Genomic DNA, 20,453 nt, shown 5'->3' on the forward strand with positions numbered 1-20,453 from the left:
TAAAAAGACACTTTATGAACTGAAACAAGCACCTAGAGCTTGGAATGAAAAGTTAAGAAATTTTTTTTTTTGGAAAATGGTTTTAAAATGAAGCATATTGATTCAACTCTTTTTATTAAAACCAACAATAAAGACATGCTTATCATACAAATTTATGTTGATGATATCATATTTGTTACTACTAATATTTCATTATGTGAAGAGTTTGGTAAGTTTATGCATAGTGAGTTTGAGATAAGCATGATGGGAGAGCTCATACTTCCTTCAACGTCAAATCAAACAACTAAAGGAAAACATCTTCATCAACCAAGCCAAGTACATTAGAGACCTTAAAATGTTCAAAATGGAGAATACAAAGACTATGGTAACTTTAATGGGCTCATTTGTCTTGCTTTACAAGGATGAGTAAGGTAAATCTATTAACTCAATTATGTATAAAGCCATGATAGGATCTTATTTTACTTAACTGTTAGTAGGCCGAATATCATGTTTAGTGTATGCTTATGTGTAAGATTTTCAATCTTGTACTAAAGAATCATATTTGAGTGTCATAAAAAGAATCCTTAGATACATAAAAGGAACAATTGACTTTGGCTTGTAGTATCCTAAAAGTGATAATTTTAAGTTGATTGGTTTTCCATATGCCGACTTTACTGGTTGTAAAGTTGATAGAAAGAGCACTAGTGACACATGTCATTTCTTAGGTCACTCATTAGTTTCATGGCATAGTAAGAAACAAAACTTGGTAGATTTGTCTACAATAGAAGTCGAATATATTGTTATTGGTTTATGTTGTGCACAAAATCTTTGGATAAAACAAACCTTGAGTGACTTTGGTTTATCATTTGAGCAAGTTCCAATTAAATGTAATAATATAAGTGTCATAAGCATTTCAAAAAATCGTGTGCAACACTCTAGGACCAAACACAGAGAAATTAGACATCATTTTCTTAGAGATCATGCACAAAAGGGTGACATTATACTTGAATTTGCAGGCATTATAGATCAACTTGACGATATTTTTACAAAGCCTCTAAGTGAAAATAGATTTATTAAAATTAAAAGAGAATTAGTAGTTATACCTCTTTGATTTTGATCTTGAAATTTCTCATATGTTATGATTACCTTAAAATTTGATTTTCACATGTCATATACTACTCTTTATTGCTTTAAGTTGCATTTCATTCTAGTCATGCGTAAGAAAGGTTCCTTTTAAACTAAAACTTGAAAATTCCCATGGCAATAGACAAAAAAATTGGGGAAATCTTCAAATATAGGTATGGGGAGAGGAGATGAGCATTTTCCTAATTTTTGAGCCCTATTGATTGACATTGACTTAATCGAATGAATTGGTTGGTGATCGATCAAACCTATTCATTAGGGCTTGGGGCTTGAAAAAGTGTCCCATTTTGCGAGCGTCTTTTTGCTCCACCTTCTACTATTTTTCACTAGTTTCAATATTGTAAGCCTAAGAAGGGAATTGTTTAGGGTTTAATTGCTAGAAATTATGAATTTTGGTTTTCTATGAACTTTGGAGTGGTTCTTTTCTTGTTCTCTCTCTGCTATCCACAACTTCTCTTTCTCCATTGTGTCCACTTAGTTCCCATGGCTCTTAAATTTGACACCGTGTCCTCCAAGGGGTTAGGAAAATGCTTTATTGAAGGTTTAGAGCAAGAGGCACGTCGAAAAGTGTGGTATGATACTTTGAGCTTCAAATCAATTGAGGGATATTAACGATACAACCACTTTTTCTCCCATAAGCAAGTTGTTCCAAGTCGAGTGTGAACTTCACATAGTTAAGATATTTTAGCTTTTACAAGATATTTGCATGCTTGGGTTAGTTGGTAATTGTTATTATTTCTGAGCTCATGTATCCTACTCTTGCTCGGATATTCTATTCAAACATGAGATATTGTGTCGATGGTCCCATTTCTTTGATTGTAAAATGTGTGTTGATTGAGCTAGATCAAAAGAGTATTTTTCGGATTATGGACGTTCTTCTTATCGTTCTCCATATATATGAGAACAAGGTTGTTGGGATGGAGCCCTTAAAAGCATGACATGATGTAACAGATTTGGAATTCATTATTTATTTAATGATATTCTAGTCAATGATGAAAATATCGATAATCACGGATATATCGGTACTTTGATTTATAGATATATCAGATATATCGGAGATAAATCGACAGATATTTTGGAGAAAATTTCGGTAAGCTAAAATTGATCAAAACTCTTGAAAATGTAAGAAAAATCTCATAGAAATGTAATTAGAAGTATAATAGACATTTTAAAGTTGTTTTGTTGAAGAATTTGATAAATGTATGATATGATTTGCGATATTAGATGTAATTATATCATGTCGATCGATAAGAAATGTGAATTTTATAATTGTACACTCATTATAAAGCTATATGAAAGACTTGATTTCATTAAATATCAATAATTTGTACATATTATATTGCAATGACCCTTTAGTACCAAAATGAGGACCGATGTGGTTAAATGGAATTAGTAGATAAAGGAACCCCGTCTTGTTATTGGAGACAATATTGGTACCAACTCACTGAGCCTCAATAATATTGGTTAAAAATTCTAACATGCAATGCATATATCTCTTAAGTCCTGCTCACTAACTCTACATGTATGGGATACTTGAGGTTGACCCATGTGTTCATGTCAAATCCTCCTTGCATCTGATATGGAACTTGGTATGACATTTTTGCAACAAGAGGGTAGCTCAGCATACCATACTCTTCATTAGTTGAACTTGAAGGTTGACCATAACTCATCACATAAGGAGGGTAGACGTTAGCCTTATTCGAATAGTCACTAAATTAAGTCCCTATACTCATAGATTCAAAACTCCTTGAAAGTAACTCCTTGTTATATGGAGTCATCATTCCTTCTTTTCCTCTATAAGGCTTCCCAATAGCTCATATGCATTGACCAGCTCTTCTAGAGCCATGTTCTTCATCTTGTATGCAGTACGTGAAATCATTTTCACAAGTGAATTGACTCATTAGATATTGACTTTGTTAGCATTCCCCAATCAATATCTCCTCTGGCATTATCACCTCCATCATCAGTTCTACCTCTTGAACCATCATAACCAAAAGCAAAAGTACTAGCAATGCTAGGTCTACTACTTTGTCCAACACTTTTGGAGTCAACCTCTTGGTGGGAATTCAATGTCTTCTGAAATGAATCCTCAGTATCTTTGCTAAAAGTTTCATTATGAACTTCTTCAGACAACACGCATTCAACATTAACTCCAAAATCTTGAGCATGAGCGGCAATTTGTGGATCAGAATTACCAACTTCATCATCCAAGTGAATAGGCTTGACCTATTAGAATAACGGATTGTCTTCTTCTTCACCCACCTCGGCTGAAATGTCAAGAAGATCAAGGTAATCTTTCTCAGCAACTCGATCATTTTTTGCCTCCATATTGCGTATCTTTAGCTTCATATTGTAGTAACAAAAAACTAATTGCACCAGTCGAGGGTAAGCCAAACAATTTCGTCGCTTTGTGTGGATGAGAGAAAATGTACTCTAATTTCTCTCACAAGTAGAAGATGATGCAGTTTGTGAAAGAATAATGGTCAAGTTCCTCAATGTAGGTGTTTGATTCTCATACATGAACCACCATTCAACTGCAAGGAAATTCATAATTATATAAATACTTATGTGATGAATTTACAATAATGATAATCAAAGTTTTTTATATTAAGAAATAGTACTCACCGGGCACCATGGTTGACCTTGATGCAACCGCTGCTAGATCACCAAATCATCTCTTTGCATCTCGAAAAAGCACAAGCTATATATTCAACATTTAATTTGTTGATATCATATTTTTTAGTAAATGGTCAAATAAAATGATGAATGAAATTATTCTTTGATTAGATTGAATACAATAAGAGTTTCTTATTTACCTCATTTCCAAATTGACCAACCAATTTAGCATTTGGGTCTAATGTAGCAAATACGTCATGGACTGCTTGAATTAAATCCGAATCACTACCAACTCTAAGCCTATATTGAAACCTTGGATTCAAGAAGTATACTTCAATAAAATTATGTAGATTTAGTATTTTGTAAGAGAATGGAATAAAATCAGTGTAACAACTAATGAAAATTAAGTACTTGCCGCATGAAGTGGATGTCTCAGTGTTTTGTCTTAGCGATCTTTGATTATTTTGAAGATCCAATCACTAACTTGTTGACAAATGAGATTCTGTTTCATCACTTGCATAAGATCATACATAAATGACATTGTGGGAAAAACTTCTAAATCCATGATTCGAAGCACCATGCATAGTGGCTCAAAGTATGAAACAACATGTGTCACTTTATCCTAATATTGACGGTCAAACATTAGTTTCTCCATATCTCATCCAATGTTTGTCTTACTCAACTTTTGTAATGTCCATTCATCACTCATAAACAATCTCTTCAAATCAGCCCTTTTTTTAAGAAGATTGTTAAGAGCAATATAATTTGTAGCAAACCTTGTAGCTCCCAGTCAAATAATGTCTCCACTATAGTACTTTCTCATTTATGCAAGTAACTAACAATGATTGTAAATGAAGTTGGTTATCTTCCGAGCACTGCTTATCACATCTACAACAATAGGTCTTTTCTCAATATCTTCAAACATTAATTCAATTTAGTGTGCCACACTCGGTCCAATATAAGTTAAACTTCTTCATCAAGAGTTTTCCTTCTTTCACGAACACTGACTCGTTATTTGTGACTATTTGAACCACATTATCTGTCTCGACTTCTTTGATAACATTCTTCAATAGATTGTATATGTATTTGTGGTCTTTGATACTATTCGATGCATTGACTAACTTAAGAAACACTGTATTCACTTTTGAATAGACCAACAAATTAATTATACTTAATCTCGTGGGCCCTGTCCATCCATCTGACATTATGGTGCACCCATATGTCTTTTATTTCTTTCTTTGCTGGTTCACATAAGCTTGCATATATTTATACTCCATTTCCAAGTACTTATTCTTTATTTCATATAGAGATGGAGGTTCGATTCCCATTCCTACAAATCATATGTAAGAAATATTTAAAACATGTCATGAAAGACTACACCTACTCAAGGTATGAAACCATATAAAATTTGAGAACTTAGAAATTACCTGCTTGTTATTCACCAATAATCATATTCTTGAAGTGGTGAGAGTTTGATTTATTGGGCGCAACATTATCATAAATGAAGAATTTGCTTATTAAACATCCTATCATTTCTTTAATTGAACCACCCTTTAATATATCTTTGATATTTTTGTCTTGCTCTAGAAGACTTATAGAGGAAGGGTGCAATAAGAGGTGATGGGTCTGAATGTTGCATACTTTGAGATTTCTGCGTCGTCGATGCACCACTAGAATGTGATGACTCCCTTGTTTTACGCTTGCTTCCCATAACAATTTCATATTGTTACCGCTCCCATTCTGTTGCATTCGATGCATGAACCGCCTTTCGATAAGCATCTCGCTCATCTGGGTGCATATCTACTAGATACATATACACTTTTTCATCTTCATCTTCATCGTCATCTTTGTCCATGACATGTCTATGCTTAGCTCCCGTAGTGCCATGTAATTGAGCACAAATCTCTTCAATATGTGCAGTTTTCTTTACTTTTGCTTTACTTTTTTCATGTAACATCTCTCGTATATCTTCTTTCACTTTAAGTGGCATTGTAGGACACTTCTTGGTGTTTTTTTATGGGTCTTTATACTCTAAATGATACTTGAACCGAGTGATGCCTCCACTCTTCATCAACAGTCCACAAAAATTATAAATTGTCCCATTTCGGTTTCTTCTACTGGAGAACAATGCTTCCAAGCTATATCTCAACCGAACATGCCACTCCCACCACCTCAACCTCCACCTCCACTTGCACCAGCTATTGAAAATCTATTGAACGTATCCTATTTAATTACAATTGAATAAAGTTTTAAGTTAAACAAGTAATTAAAAATAAACTTATTGCAAATCTAGTAATCATGTCAATCAAATATAAAACTAATTCATGAAAATCTATAATCAAATGTACTAATCAAATACTATTGAAATAAAAAAATAATATTGAAGAATTTAAAATCAACTTATTGGAAATCTATCAATTCTATAAAAATCTAGTAATTCACTTAAAATGTAATAATTAATTACGATTGAAAAACATGAAGAAATTGGGAAGCTACTAATATTGTTAATTAACTTAATAAATTAAATAAGCTAAATTAATTCTATGAAAATCTACTAATTTGTTCAAGAATAAAAAAAATGTATTAATTAATTCAAATGTACTAATTAATTACAAATGAAAGGAGAAAAAATTGATGTACTAATTAATGATAATTGAAAAGAAAAAAATAAAATGGAAGAATTAAAAAAATATAGTAATTAATTACAATTCAATACAAAAATAATTAAAATTTAAACCAAATGCACCTTTAAAAAAATAACCTTGGGTGCAATGAGAGATCCAAGATGAAATTTGGATGAAATTGGTGGAAAAATGAGCTATTTATAGAAAAAAAAAATTAATCCAAAATAATTGTTGGAATCTCATTTTTACCGTTGGAAAACAATTTTGGCCATTGGATCGAAATCTGGGCGAAATCTGACTGTTGGATCATCATATAGACGTTGGGTTCAATTCTAGTTGTTAGATCACATCCATATTCAATCTAGACCATCAGATGCACAGTGTATGGATAGTTGGAGCTCAAAGGAGATCTGGACTGTCAGATCAATGAGAGAAAGCCCAAAGCCATTGAATCAATGGACCAAGGAAGCAGAGAGAGAGTGCCAATTTTTTCAAAAAAATCGATGAAAAATCATTGAAATTTTAGCTATTTATTGCAAACTTCAGCGATGTTTTTAGGATTTTTTCGATTAATCAGCTTCAACCGATATTTTGACGATTTTTGCTGATATTTTATGATATTTCTCCACGTCGATTTTTCGCTCCCCTATTTCATATCACTAGTCAGCGAAATTTCGACGAAATTTTTCAAAATTTTCATCCATGATTCTAGTTACACTTTTATCTATCATTATTCCATGCATTTTACTTTATGAGTATTATCACCTAACATCTCTTGCATTGTACATGACTTTGGTGGATTAAGCATTGCATAGAAGCTCCAAGTCATGAATTCCTTTCAAATAGATGATTTGTGCACTACCAATTTATAGACTTAGGTAATCCATTAGAAGTTGTAGTGCATTACTTTCTAATTGGAGGGATAATTGGTTTTAACTATCAAGATGAATTTCCCATGGCGAGTATACTAATGTGTATAGTAACACACTAGACAAGACCTACGATGAGTCATGACATAAGGCTATCAAGTTGTCATGACTTTACCAAGTTGTTTTATTGTGTTATCTCTCAATCTTAAGAGAATATTGTGCTTGTGCTAAAGTTAGCAGTGACTTTGACCTACGGGTGAGACCATAACCTACGAGTGAGATTATAACCTACGAATGAGATCATAAACTAATCATATATTCCCCCTATTGATTGAGTCACTATTGATGAAAACCTATAGTAATAGATATTCACAATAAAGACACTATGATATCTCATGGGATTGAGAAAAAGTGTCATCTTAGGTGATCCTAAGGAGATGTGTTCCTTAGGTGGAACTAGACATAGGCTCTTTGAGAGTTAAGATGTCAGTTGAGCGCGCAATAAGAGGATCTATAACTCAAAGATAGAATAGGTATTCTTGAAAGGCTGATAGCATTCACCCTGTTATACTATAGACACTAGTTCATGGGGAAGCTAAATGCAATGGATAGTAGGTCACAAACTCGAGCATTTAGTGTCTCATTGTTACTTACATAAGGTACTAGATTGCAATTGATTTTTTATAGTAAGATGTTGAATCAACTTCAAAATTAGATTCTAAGGGAGCAGTACTATACTATGGGTACCAATGGTCCCCGCTTGAGCTCATATACCTTGTTAGTATGGTTTATAAGGGTTGGATTAGTTCTAGGTTCACTTTTGTGCATAAGGGTGTATTGGTAATTACATAGGGTTGCATAGGGGGTAAGTGAACAAGGTCTTTTGATCGAGCTAACTGATTAATTAGTAGGCCTTGTTGGGTTAATTAATTAATTAAGACCCATTTTGAGCTAGATTAAGTGAACCAAGCCTTTAGTAGACTCTAGTCACTTAAGCCCAATGGGAACCATATAAATACCCACTTAGGGGTTAGGGTTTCCATAGAGTTGTCTTTCACCTCCAGAGAGAGAGAGCCATAGCCTCCTCTATCTCTTCCCCCCTACATCGAAAATGTGCTAAGATTAAGGAAAAGCCATTGGAGGGAAGATCTTGGATCTACAAGACTTCCGACATCAATTTGATTATTCAACACTTGTGATTTAAGGTTTGGGAACATCCAAACCTAAAGCTTAGTAATTTAACCCTAAAGATCAATTTTTTATCAAATTGGTATTGTTTTCGCTGCTTATATCTAAGATGCCAACAAAGCCATGACCAAGTAAAGTTGATTTTGATGCTTGATATGTAGTTCAACAATTGTGTGGCTTGTTTGATGCGTCAAGGATCGAGAAACCATTTGCCTATATACTCACTATCATTAGTAGATTGTTTTACCATATGCTTTACTATAGTTTTATTTTGAGATGAGGACATTAGGATGAGGTCTCATATATGGGCATTTTTTATAGATTTCATTTTAATAGGACATATGATCCATTTGGGATACCTTATGATGCACCATATGATGTCTTGTTGTAAGAGTAAGACTAGGGTATTGTCATATGGACGATTCCCAATGAAGGTCTATAAGGATGTGGGGATTGACTTGACTAAAGAGAAAGATGTGCAGGTTCCTACCATTTATAACACATACAATTATAAATTGATGAATTAGATGCAATTCAAGAAGTTGCCAAATGGCTCTTGGTACACAAGACTGGCTTTATGCCACCTAGAGGCAATCCTCCACCTATATTTGAAGATGAGGATAAGATATGCGAGATTGAAGGTGAAGGTAGTTAGTAGGATAATTAAGGTGTGGACACCATGATAGAAATTTCTTTGAGCATCAAGTACCCTACCAAAAAAACCACTTGTACTAAGCTTGATTAATTCACCGTGCACACCTATATTAAATCTATGCATATGGAGTTAACCTATGTTGAGACTACCTACATCAAGCTTGATTACGCCAAGATTCCATAGCCTTAAGCACCTACTACTTGTTAAGATAGAGCCCTTAAAAGCATGACATGATATAATAAACTTTTGGATTTTATTATTTATTAATAAATTTCTAATTCACTTTTATTTATCCTCATTTCATGCATTATACTTTGTAAGTATTTTGGCATGCATCTCTTGCATTGTACCTGACTTGGTTTCATTAGGAGTTGTATGAAAGATCCAAGTCAAGGGTTCCTTGTAAGTAAATGACTTGTTCACGACCAATTTTTGGGCCTAGCCAACCCATTAAAGATTGTAGTGCACTACCTCCTAATTAGAGGGATTACTAGTCTTAGCCATTGAGATGGGTTTCCCATAGTGAGTGCACTAGTATGCATGATTACACATTGAACAGGACCTATGATAAGTCATGACTTAGGGCTATCAAGTTGTCATGACTTCACCAAGTTGCTTCATTGTATTGTTTTTCAATCCTGACAGAATAATAAGTTTGTGCTAAAGTTAGTAGCGGCTTTGACTTACGGGTAAGATCGTAAGTTGATCATATATTCCCTATGGATTTGGTCACTTTTGTTGAAAGACAATAACAATAGGTATTCTTAATAGAGGCACCATGTTATCTCATGGGATTGAGACAAAGTGTCATCTTAGCTAATCCTTAAGGAGGTGTGTTCATGGAAACTATGACCATAGTAGTTCCTTAAGTGGAACTTGACATAAGCTCTTGGAGAGCTAAGATATGTTAGTTAAGCACACAATAGGAAGATTTGTAACTTAAGGATAGTAGAGGTAGCCTTGAGAAACTAGTAGCTTTCAGCTTGTTAGACTATGAACACTAGTTCATGAGGAAATTGAACTTAATGGATATATTGGTCATGGACTCGAGCACTTAATGTGTCATGGTTATTTACATAGAGTACTAAAGTGCAGTTGATTCTCTATTGTGAGATGTTAAATCAACTTCAAACTTGGATTTTGAGGAAGCTAGGACTATCCTATGAGTTCTATTGGTTTTCGCTTGAGTTCATATACCTTATCAATATGATTTATGAAGGATTGGATATAATCTTGGTTCACTTTTGCGCATAAAAGTGTTTTGGTAATTACGCAAGATTGCATAAGGGTTAGTGAACGACATCTTTGGATTGGGTTAATTGATTAATTAGATGACTTTGTGAGGTTAATTAATCAATTAAGACCTTTTTTAGGCTAGATTAAGTGACCTAGACCCATATGAGCTTAAGTCACTTAACCTTAGTAAGGGAAGCCCTATAAAACCCCCTTAGGGGTTAAGGTTTTAAGTTAGTTATCTTCCACCATTTAGAGAGAAAAGAGAGACCTACCCTTTAATATTTCCTAACATCCCACCGTTTTTATGCTAAAAGATCAAGGTTAAGTCATCGAGCAAAAAATCGTGGATCTACGAGATTTTTAAGGATATCATTTTTGTTCTTCATCGCATAGATTTAATTTAGGGACATCCAAGTTAGAGGTAAGCACACTAATCTTAATATCTAAATCCTAAAATTGTTTTTAAATGCATGTTTCCATTGTGCATAGGATTTATAAAAGACTAGAAAGAGTCACATGCACCTGACATTATCTTAAGATAGGGAACACAGCGATATGGAATTCCCTACAACTGGTATTAGAGTCGTAAGTTAGCAAAAGCATGTTAAAACCTTTCTAAGATGTGGTAATCTTGGTTTTGCAAGGTATTTTATTTATTCCATGGCCCAAGGATAAATTATATGCATGAGATCTTTTCATTTATAATGATTATTATATATTATGGTTATTGGTTGGTTTCCTTTTACTCTAGAATGAGATGTAAGCTTTGATTTGAAAGAAGCATAGGTTTTTGCTTTTCAATGTAACAATTTATAGTTTTTTCCATTCCTTATAACCCTTTGAGTGCTTGGAAGAGCTCCAACTAATCACAAGGTCGTCTTGCATGTTTCCCTACTAGAAGTAAGAGATTTTATGGAAGAAATGACGATCAGAATTGTATTTAATCTCATATTATGCAAATTTCTAGTAGTGCTTAAGTGATTGGATTAGTACTTGAGTAACTAGAGTGGCACTTGAGCGCTTGTGGCACTCAAGCGCCGCTTCCACGCTAGATTCCTATCCAGTGCTCCTTGCAGCTCCCTTTGGATATTTTAGGGTTTTTAAGGGTACTTTTGTCCATTGTAAAAGTCATTAACCCTAATTTCTTGCAAATACATTTGGTATGTTTGAATTTTTGGAAATCCAACCATTTGGGTTACCAAATAAGCAATAGGATCCTTAAGATCATGAGATTATATCTTATTTCCCTTTTATGCTTTTATATGATATTGCATATGTGAGAAAATATCCAAAATGTTTTTTTTTTTTTTTTAAATAATAATTTTGAATTTTCTTAAAAGAATAAATTTTTATGAAGATTGTTTCCTTTATTTATTTAAAGAATTGGTTACTGCTATTTAAGATTTCAAATTCATTTTGAGACTTTCCTATTTTTAGGTTAGGTAGTTCTCCAAGCTTTCCAACCCTGAGAGAAGGAGAACAATACCTAAGGTAGTCCTCCAAGCTCTCTCACCCTAAGAGAAAGAGGCTAGCACCAAGTTATTTAAGTTCTCCCAACTTGAGAGAAGAAGAACAATGATTAGGAAAGGAAAGTCCAAGAACAAGAAATATGGATACAATTCCTACTTAGCATAGGAGTCCTAATTCAAGTAATAAAAAAGAATATTAGAAAATCTCATGATGGATAATTTATTTGAAGATGGTTGCCGCAATTATCTAAAGTCTCTCATTTAAAATATTAAGTAGGAACGGGTCATAGGCAAGCCCACAACCTCTAAGATTGAGCCTATTTTGGTTTCGGGTTCATACTATCTTAAAGATGGGGTGACCCAAGGAATCAAGGAATATGGACTATCCTAAAAGGAGAATACTATACATATTTGTAGTGAGTCAATCCTAAAGATGGAACTCTTCACTTGGTAACATTAATGTCAATGATCTTGTTTATGCACTTAACTTAGATATGAAGTGGTAAAATCACCTAAAGTGATGGCACTTGCATGTGCTAAGAGTTGAACATAAAGCTATGTTAATAGATGCCTTAAGATAACATTTTGAGGTTTAAGGTAGGTTAATTAATTAGAGCAAGTTTCTACCTTAGTAATAAAGTCATGTCCTGCTTAAAGTATGCTTGATTCTTAAGATATTAGGATACTTTGCATTGATATATGTAGTTTGAGAGTACTATATTTTTGCTAAATAATTACCATCTTTGCCTTGAATGCTTAATTTTCTTTATTACTGCAAGGAGTGTTTTGTTTATTACAGGAATCATGTCTTATAAAACTATGACCCTTATTCTCATTGATAATAAATTGACTCGACCTAACTATGTTAACTAGAAAAGAAACCTGGACATAGCGCTCACTATAGAATAGTTGAAATGGGTAACTTAAGAGCTTACTCCTACCATTCCTAATGAGTTTTCCACATAAGAAATGAAATATGCTCATTCTCGATGGCAAAGAGCACATAAGAAGGTTTGATGTATTATAATTAGGTCTCTTAACAATGTGTTGCAACAATAACACATGGGAATTGTCATTACCTATGGGATTCTCTTGAGCTTGTAAGAAATGTTTAGTGATAAGGATAAGCTAGCTAGACTCACTATCCTAAGGACCACCATGAACACCAAGATGATAAAAGGTACTCCTGTTAGAGATCATATGATATGTATGATTGCACTCTTTAATGAGATGGAGATTTTTGGAGCTAAAATCGATGGGGAAACCTAGGTTTATATGATCCTAAAGACCTAACTGAACTCTTTCAAGTAGTTCTAGCTCAATTACACTATTAATAAGTTAATGATGAACTTGTTTGAACTGATAAAGTATCTCTAGATGGATGAGGGGACTCTCAAGGATACTAGAGGTGTTCAAATTGCGGTGAAAGATCATCAAATTCTTCCTGTAATAAGAGGAATACTTTCAAGAAATCCAAATAGGGAAATGAAAAGTGTTTGATATGTGGCAAGAAGAGCCACTAGAAAAAGGAATCCCTTACTACCTAAAGAAAAATGAAGGTATGTCTCATTCACTTTTAGTTGAATCATGTTTAGTGGTGGATTCCAATAATTCATGGTGGATAAAGTCTAGGCCACTAGCCATATTTGTTATTATTTGTAGGGGATTCAACTAAGGATAAGGCTGAGTGAAGGAGAGATGTACCTGACTCTGCTACAAGGATAGATGTGCAAGAAATATAAGAGACATTACCTAGTATTAGAAAATAATAAATATCTAGAACTCAAGGATTGTCTTTATATACATGAGTCTAGAAAGAATTTGATTTTAGTTTCTAGTTTAAATAAATTTGATCATTCAGTTTATTTGCTCAGGTATATTGGTTTATAATCTCCTTCATAACACTCTTGTTTCTTTGTTGCTTGATGTTGAAAATAATCATGTCTCACTTAATAAAAAAGTACCTAGCACTAATAAGACTTTTCTATGGCATCTATGTTTAGGTCATATAAATCTAAATAGAATCCAAAGACTAGTTAAGTCTGGAACATTACACTCAATAGTTTCAAAAGACCTTCTAGTTTGTGAATCCTATATACAAGGTAAAAAATGACCAAGAGGCCTTTTACTACTAAAGGGGTTAAAAGAAAAAATGTTTGGAATTAGTGCATACTAACATATATGGACCTTTTAATGTCCAAGCACATAAAGGCTATGAGTATTTCATCACCTTCACTGATAATTACTCTAGGTGTGGTTATGTTTACCTTATGCATAGGAAATCCGATGCCTTGAATAAATTGAAGGAATTTAAGGATGAATCGGAGAACCAATTAAGTAAACACCTTAAGGCACTTCGATCTGATTGAGGTAGTGAGTACATGTCCAATGAGTTTGATTCTTTCCTTAAGGAGCATGAGATTATATCCCAATTGACTATACCTAGAACTTCACAAAAAAATGGAGTAGTAGAAAGAGGAAATCGAACTCCATTAGACATGGTGAAATCCATGATGAGTTTTTCAACACTTCATACATCCTTTTGGGGATATGCCTTGGAAACTACGGGATATTTTCTTAATGTAGTTCCATCTAAATGAATACCTTTAACTCCTATGGAGATGTCAATAAGATGTAAACCCGGTTTACATCATATTCACATATGAGGGTGCCCAACACATGTGCTAAAGCCAAAGGTAGCTAAGTTAGAACCTAGATCAAAAGTTTGTCAGTTTATAAGATATTAAAAAGGAATTAGGAGTTATTACTTTTATAGTTAAGTCGACTAAAAGGAACATGTGGATGCAAATGCCAGATTTCTAAAAGATGACTATATGATGAATAATAAGATTAGTAGTTAGATTGATTTGAGATATCTAAATGAAACCCCCACAACATCACATAATACTATGGATCTAGAACTAACCATTCTCATTTCTAGTACATCAGTGCCTCATCGTGGTAGGAGGGTTGTTGTTCAACCAATCCGATCCATGTATTTAGGAGTCTTTTAAGGCCATTTCAAAAGAACATGATATCGATCCCACAGATTATGATGAAGCAATGAGCAATATGGATGTACATCTTTGGAAAAAGGCTATGGTAGTAGAGTTAGAACCTATGGATTCCAACCAAGTCTAGGAGCTTGTAGAAGCACTTGAAGGGATAAAACTCATAAGGGGCAAGTGGGTCAACAAGAGGAAGAGGGGAGTAGATGGAAAGGTTGAGAATTTTAAGGATAGGCTTGTAGCAAAGGGTTATAATCAAAAACCTAGTTTTAACTATGAGGAGAGCTTCTCACCGATAGTCATGCTCAAGTCCATCAGAATACTCTTATCCATTAAAGTGTATATCGACTATGAGATATGACAAATGGATGTCAAGACCGCATTCTTCAATGGAAATCTTGACGAGTGCATCTATATGATACAACTAGATAGTTCTATAACAAAGAGACAAGAGCATATGGTATGTAAGTTGCATAAATCCATTTATGGATTAAAGCAAGCATCTCACAAAAAGAACAAACATTTCGATTAGATAGCTAAGTCCTTTGGCTTTGATTGAAACGAGAATGAACATTGTGTGTACAAGAAGGTGAAGGGAAGTATGGTGGTCTTTATGGTCTTGTACATTGATGACATTCTACTCATTAGTAATGATGTAAGTGTTGGGATTAAGCCCTTAAAAGCAAGACATAATGTAACAAAGTTAAACTTAACCATCCGCTTGTTATCTTTTTGATGCATTGCCATTGATTTAAGCATTCAGCCCATGTCTCTTACATTGTACATGATTTTGGTGCATTAGGAGCTGCACAAAAGATACAAGTCATCGTTCCTTGTAAGTAGATAAGTTGTCCATAGTTGGTTCATGGATTTGGGCAACCTAGTAGAGACTATAGTGCACCACCTCCTAATTGGAGGTATGGCTTATCTTGACCATTAGGATGGGTTTCCCATGATGAGTGTACTAGTAGTGTATGTGATGCACATTGGATAGGACCTATGGTGAATCATGATGTAAGGCTATCAATTGTCATGATTCACCAATCTACTATACTACATGAACTCTCAACCTTGAGGGGATATCGAGTTTGTGCCAAAATCAACAGAAGGTTTTGACCTTTGGGTGAGACCTTAAAGTGGTCATATATCCCTATGGATTAGATCACCGTTGATGGAGGCTGATGACAACAAGTATTCTGAATATGGACACCATGATATCTCATGGGATTGAGACAGTATGTCTCCTTAGGTGATCCAAAGGACATGTGATCATGAAATCTATGGCCACAGTAATTCCTTTAGTGAAATCTGACATATGCTTCTTGGAGTTAGAGTATGTCAATTGATCACATAATAAGTGAGATCTATAACTCAAAGATTTGAGAGGTAATCTTGATAGGTGATAGCACTACCTTGTTAGATTATGGACACTAGTTCATGGGGAGTCTGCATGTAGTAGATAGTAAAACACGGACCCGAGCACTTAGTTTTTCGTTGTTATTTACATAGGATACTAGAGTTCAATTGATTCTTTTTAGTGGGATGTTGAATCAACTTCAAAATTGGATTATGAGGGAGCCAGTGTTCCTATGGGTCCCAGTAGTCCTCACTCTGAACTCATATACATTGTTAGCACAAATTATGAGGGTCGAATTGGCTCTAAGTTCACTTTTGTACATAAGGGCATTTTGGTAATTATGCAAGGTTGCGCAAGGGTAAGTGAACAAGGTCTTTGGATTGGGACAATTGATTAATTAGTAAGCCTTATTAGGTTAATTAATCAACTAGCACCCATTTTGGTCTAAATTAAGTGACCTAAGCCCATATGGGCTCAAGTCACTTAAGTGCAGTTAGGATCCCTATAAATACCCTATAGGGGTTAAGGTTTTTATAACTTTTGTCTTCCACCATCTAGAGAGAAAGAGAGTCATATGACCCACCCTCTTTTCCTCCCCACCAAAAGTGTGCCAAGAACAAGGTTGAGTCATCGGGCGAAACATCATGGGTTTACGAGACTTCCAACAACTTCAAGGTCATCTTCAACACTTGGAATTTAAGGCTTGGGAACATCCAAATCTAAAGGTTAGTACTTTAACCCTAAAATATCAATTTTTTAAAAACTCGTATTACTTATTTGCTTAGATCTAAGATGCCAACAGTAGGGTTTTTGTCATTAGTCAAGATCTAGTTGTCTACTCAATACCAGATGAAAGACTTGAGTGAAGCGTAGTATGTTCTCGTAATTAAGATCCTGAGAGACCATAAGAATAGGAAACTGACGTTGTTTCAAGCCGCCTACATTGACAAGATTTTGGCCAAGTATGTGATGCAGAATTCTAAGAAGGGTTTGTTACCTTTCAAGCATGGAATTCCTATTTCCCAATATTATTGTCCTAAGACACCTAAGGAAAAAGAGTGCATGCAGGCAATACCCTATGCATCTGTAGTAGGTAGTCTTATGTATGTAATGCTATGTACTAGACTGGATATTTTCTTTGTAGTTGGTATGGTGGGTATATATTGGTAAAATCCAAGCTCAAAACACTGGATAGTTGTCAAACATATACTCAAATACTTAGGAGAATGAAGGATTATATGTTTGTGTTCCAAAATGACGAGTTAGTACCTAAATGGTACATAAATTCAGACTTTTAGTCTAATAAGGATTCTCGTCAGTCTCTACCTCCATTTTGTTTTTACTTTTGGTGGTGCGACTGTTAATTGAAGAGTGTGAATCAATCTTGTATGGTTGACTATACCTTCTACAAATACCTTCTCCAAATAACCTAGCAGATTTCTTCATTAAGACATTGATAGGGAAAGTATTTGATGGTCACAAAGATAACATATGCATCAAATGTGTACCTAGTATGCCTTAGAGGTGTGATGTTTTGAGGATTAGTGGGAAAATGTTAGGATCAAGCCCTTAAAAGCATGATATGATGTAATAAGTTATGGAATTTATTATTTATTAATCAAGTCCTAATTCACTTTTATCTATCCTTATTTTGTGCATTATACTTTATAAGCATTTTGACATGTACCTCTTGTATTGTACGTGGTTTAGGTGCATTAGGAGTTGCATAAAAGATCTAAGTCATGGGTTCCTTGTAAGTGGATGACTTGTTCACAATCGGTTCATGGACTTTGACAACCCATTAAAGGTTGTAGTGCATTACCCCCTAATAGGAGGGATGGTTGGTTTTAGCTATTATTATGGGTTTCCCACAGTGAGTGCATTAGTGTGTATGGTTACACATTGGACAAGACCTATGGTGAGTCATAACATAAGACTATCAAGTAGTCATGACTTCACCAAGCTGCTTCATTACGTTGTCTCTTAACCTTGCGAGAATATCGAGCTTGTGCTAGAGTTAGTAGTGATTTTGACCTATGGGTGAGATTCTAAAGTGATTGTATATTCTCTATATTAGGATAAAGTCCTTAAAAGCATGATATGATGTAATAAACTTTTAGCTTTTATTATTTATTAATAAAGTTCTAGTTCACTTTTGTGCACAAATGAATTTTGGTGATTACGAAATGTTGCATAGGGGTTAGTGAACAACGTTTCTGAATTTGGTTAATTGATTAATTGGAAGACATTGTAGAGTTAATTAATTAATTAGGATCCATTTTATACTAAATTAAGTGACCTAAGTCCTTGGTAAGGTCAAGTCACTTAAGCCTAGTTAAAGAACCCTATAAATACCCCCTTAGGGGTTAGGGTTTCAAGTTAATCGTCTTCCACCATCTAAAGAGAAGGAAAAAGACTCGGCCTCCACCCTCCCAAACCTCCTTACCGGTGGAGTGCCAAGATCAAGGTAAAGTCATTGCGACGGAAGATCTTGGGTATTTGAGACCTTTGAAAACTTAAAGTTTCTTTTCCTTCGAAAACAATAGATTTGGGAACATCTAAATCTAAGCTAAGTGCATTAATCTTAAAATTGAATCCTAGCATTGTTTTAAAATGCATGTTTTCCACTGTGCATAAGATTTAGAAAAATTAGGAAGATTCACATGCACCTAACCTAATATTGGGATAAAAAACAGAGAGGTCTAGGATTCTCTACACCTTATGGATTTTTTAAAGTTGATGAAAGTCAATAGCAATAGGTATTCTCAATAGAGGCACCATGATATCTCATGGAATTGAGACAAGGTATATCCTCTTAGATGATCCTAAGGTGGTGTGTTCATGTAAACTATTGTCATAGTAGTTCCTTAAGTGGAACTTGACATAAGCTTTTGGAGAGTTAAGATGTGTCAGTTGATCACACAATAGGAGGATCTGTAACTCATGGACAATAGAAGTATACTAGTTCATTGGAAACTGAACGTGATAGATAACAAGTCATAGACCTGAACTTTTAGTGTCTCATTGTCATTTATATAGGGCATTGAAGTGCAGTTGATTCTTTGTAGTGGGATGTTGAATCAACTTCAGGATTGGATTCTAAGGAGGCTAGTACTATCATATGGGTCACAATGGCCCTCACTTAAGCTTGTATAACTTGTTAGCATGCTTTATAAAGGTTGGATCGACTCTTAGTTCACTTATGTATGTAAGGGTGTTTTGGTAATTATGTAAGGTTGCATAAGAGTTAGTGAACATCATCTTTGTATTGGGTTAATTGATTAATTAGATGACCCCATGGGGTTAACTAATCAATTAGGACCTTTTTTGGGTTAAATTAAGTGATCCAAGCTTATATGGGTTTAAGTTACTTAAGCCCAATAAGGAACTCTATAAATACCCCAGTAGGTGTTAGGGTTTCAATTTAGTCATTTTCCACCATCCAAAGAGAAGAAAGGGTCTTAGCTTCCACCTTCCCCAAACATCCCACCGTTTTGTTTTAAAGATCAAGGTTAAGTCATTGGGCGGAATATCGTAGGTCTACGAGACTTTTGAGGACATCATTTTGGTTCTTCATTGCACGAATTTGATTTGTGAACATCTAGATCAGAGGTAAGCACACTAATCTTAATATCTAAATCTTAGAATTGTTTTTAGTAGTCATGCTCAAGCCAATTAGATACCCCTATCTATTGTGGCACATCTCGATTATAAGATATGGAAAATGGATGTCAAAGACAAGATTCTTAAATGGTTATCTTGATGAGAGCATCTACATGATACAACCAAACAATTTCATGGCAAATGATCAAAAGCATTTTCTATGCAAATTGCATAAATCCATTTATGGATTAAAGCAAGCATCCAGCTCATGGAACAAATGTTTCGATTAGGTAATCAAGACCTTTGACTTTGATCAAAACAAAGATAAGCCTCGTGTGCACAAGAAGGTATAAGGAAGCATGATGGTCTGTATGATCTTGTATGATGATGACCTTCTACTCATTAGAAATGGTGTAGGGTTTGTCATCAGTCAAAATGTAATTGTCTACTCGGTTCCAAATGAAAAATCTAGGATAAATGCAATATATTCTTGGGATTGAAGTTCTAAAGCATAATAGGAAAATTGTGTTGTCTCAAGCCACTACATTAACAAGTTTTTGGTCAAGTATGTGATGCAGGATTCCAAGAAAGGTTTCTTACCCTTCAAGCATGGAGTTCCTTTTCCCAAGATTAATGTTCTAAGACACCTGAGAAGAAAGAGCGCATGCAAGCAATACCCTATATATTAGCAATAGGTAGCCTCATG

This window comes from Vitis vinifera, chromosome 4, assembly GCF_030704535.1.
Source record: "Vitis vinifera cultivar Pinot Noir 40024 chromosome 4, ASM3070453v1".
Taxonomy (NCBI): Eukaryota; Viridiplantae; Streptophyta; class Magnoliopsida; order Vitales; family Vitaceae; genus Vitis; species Vitis vinifera.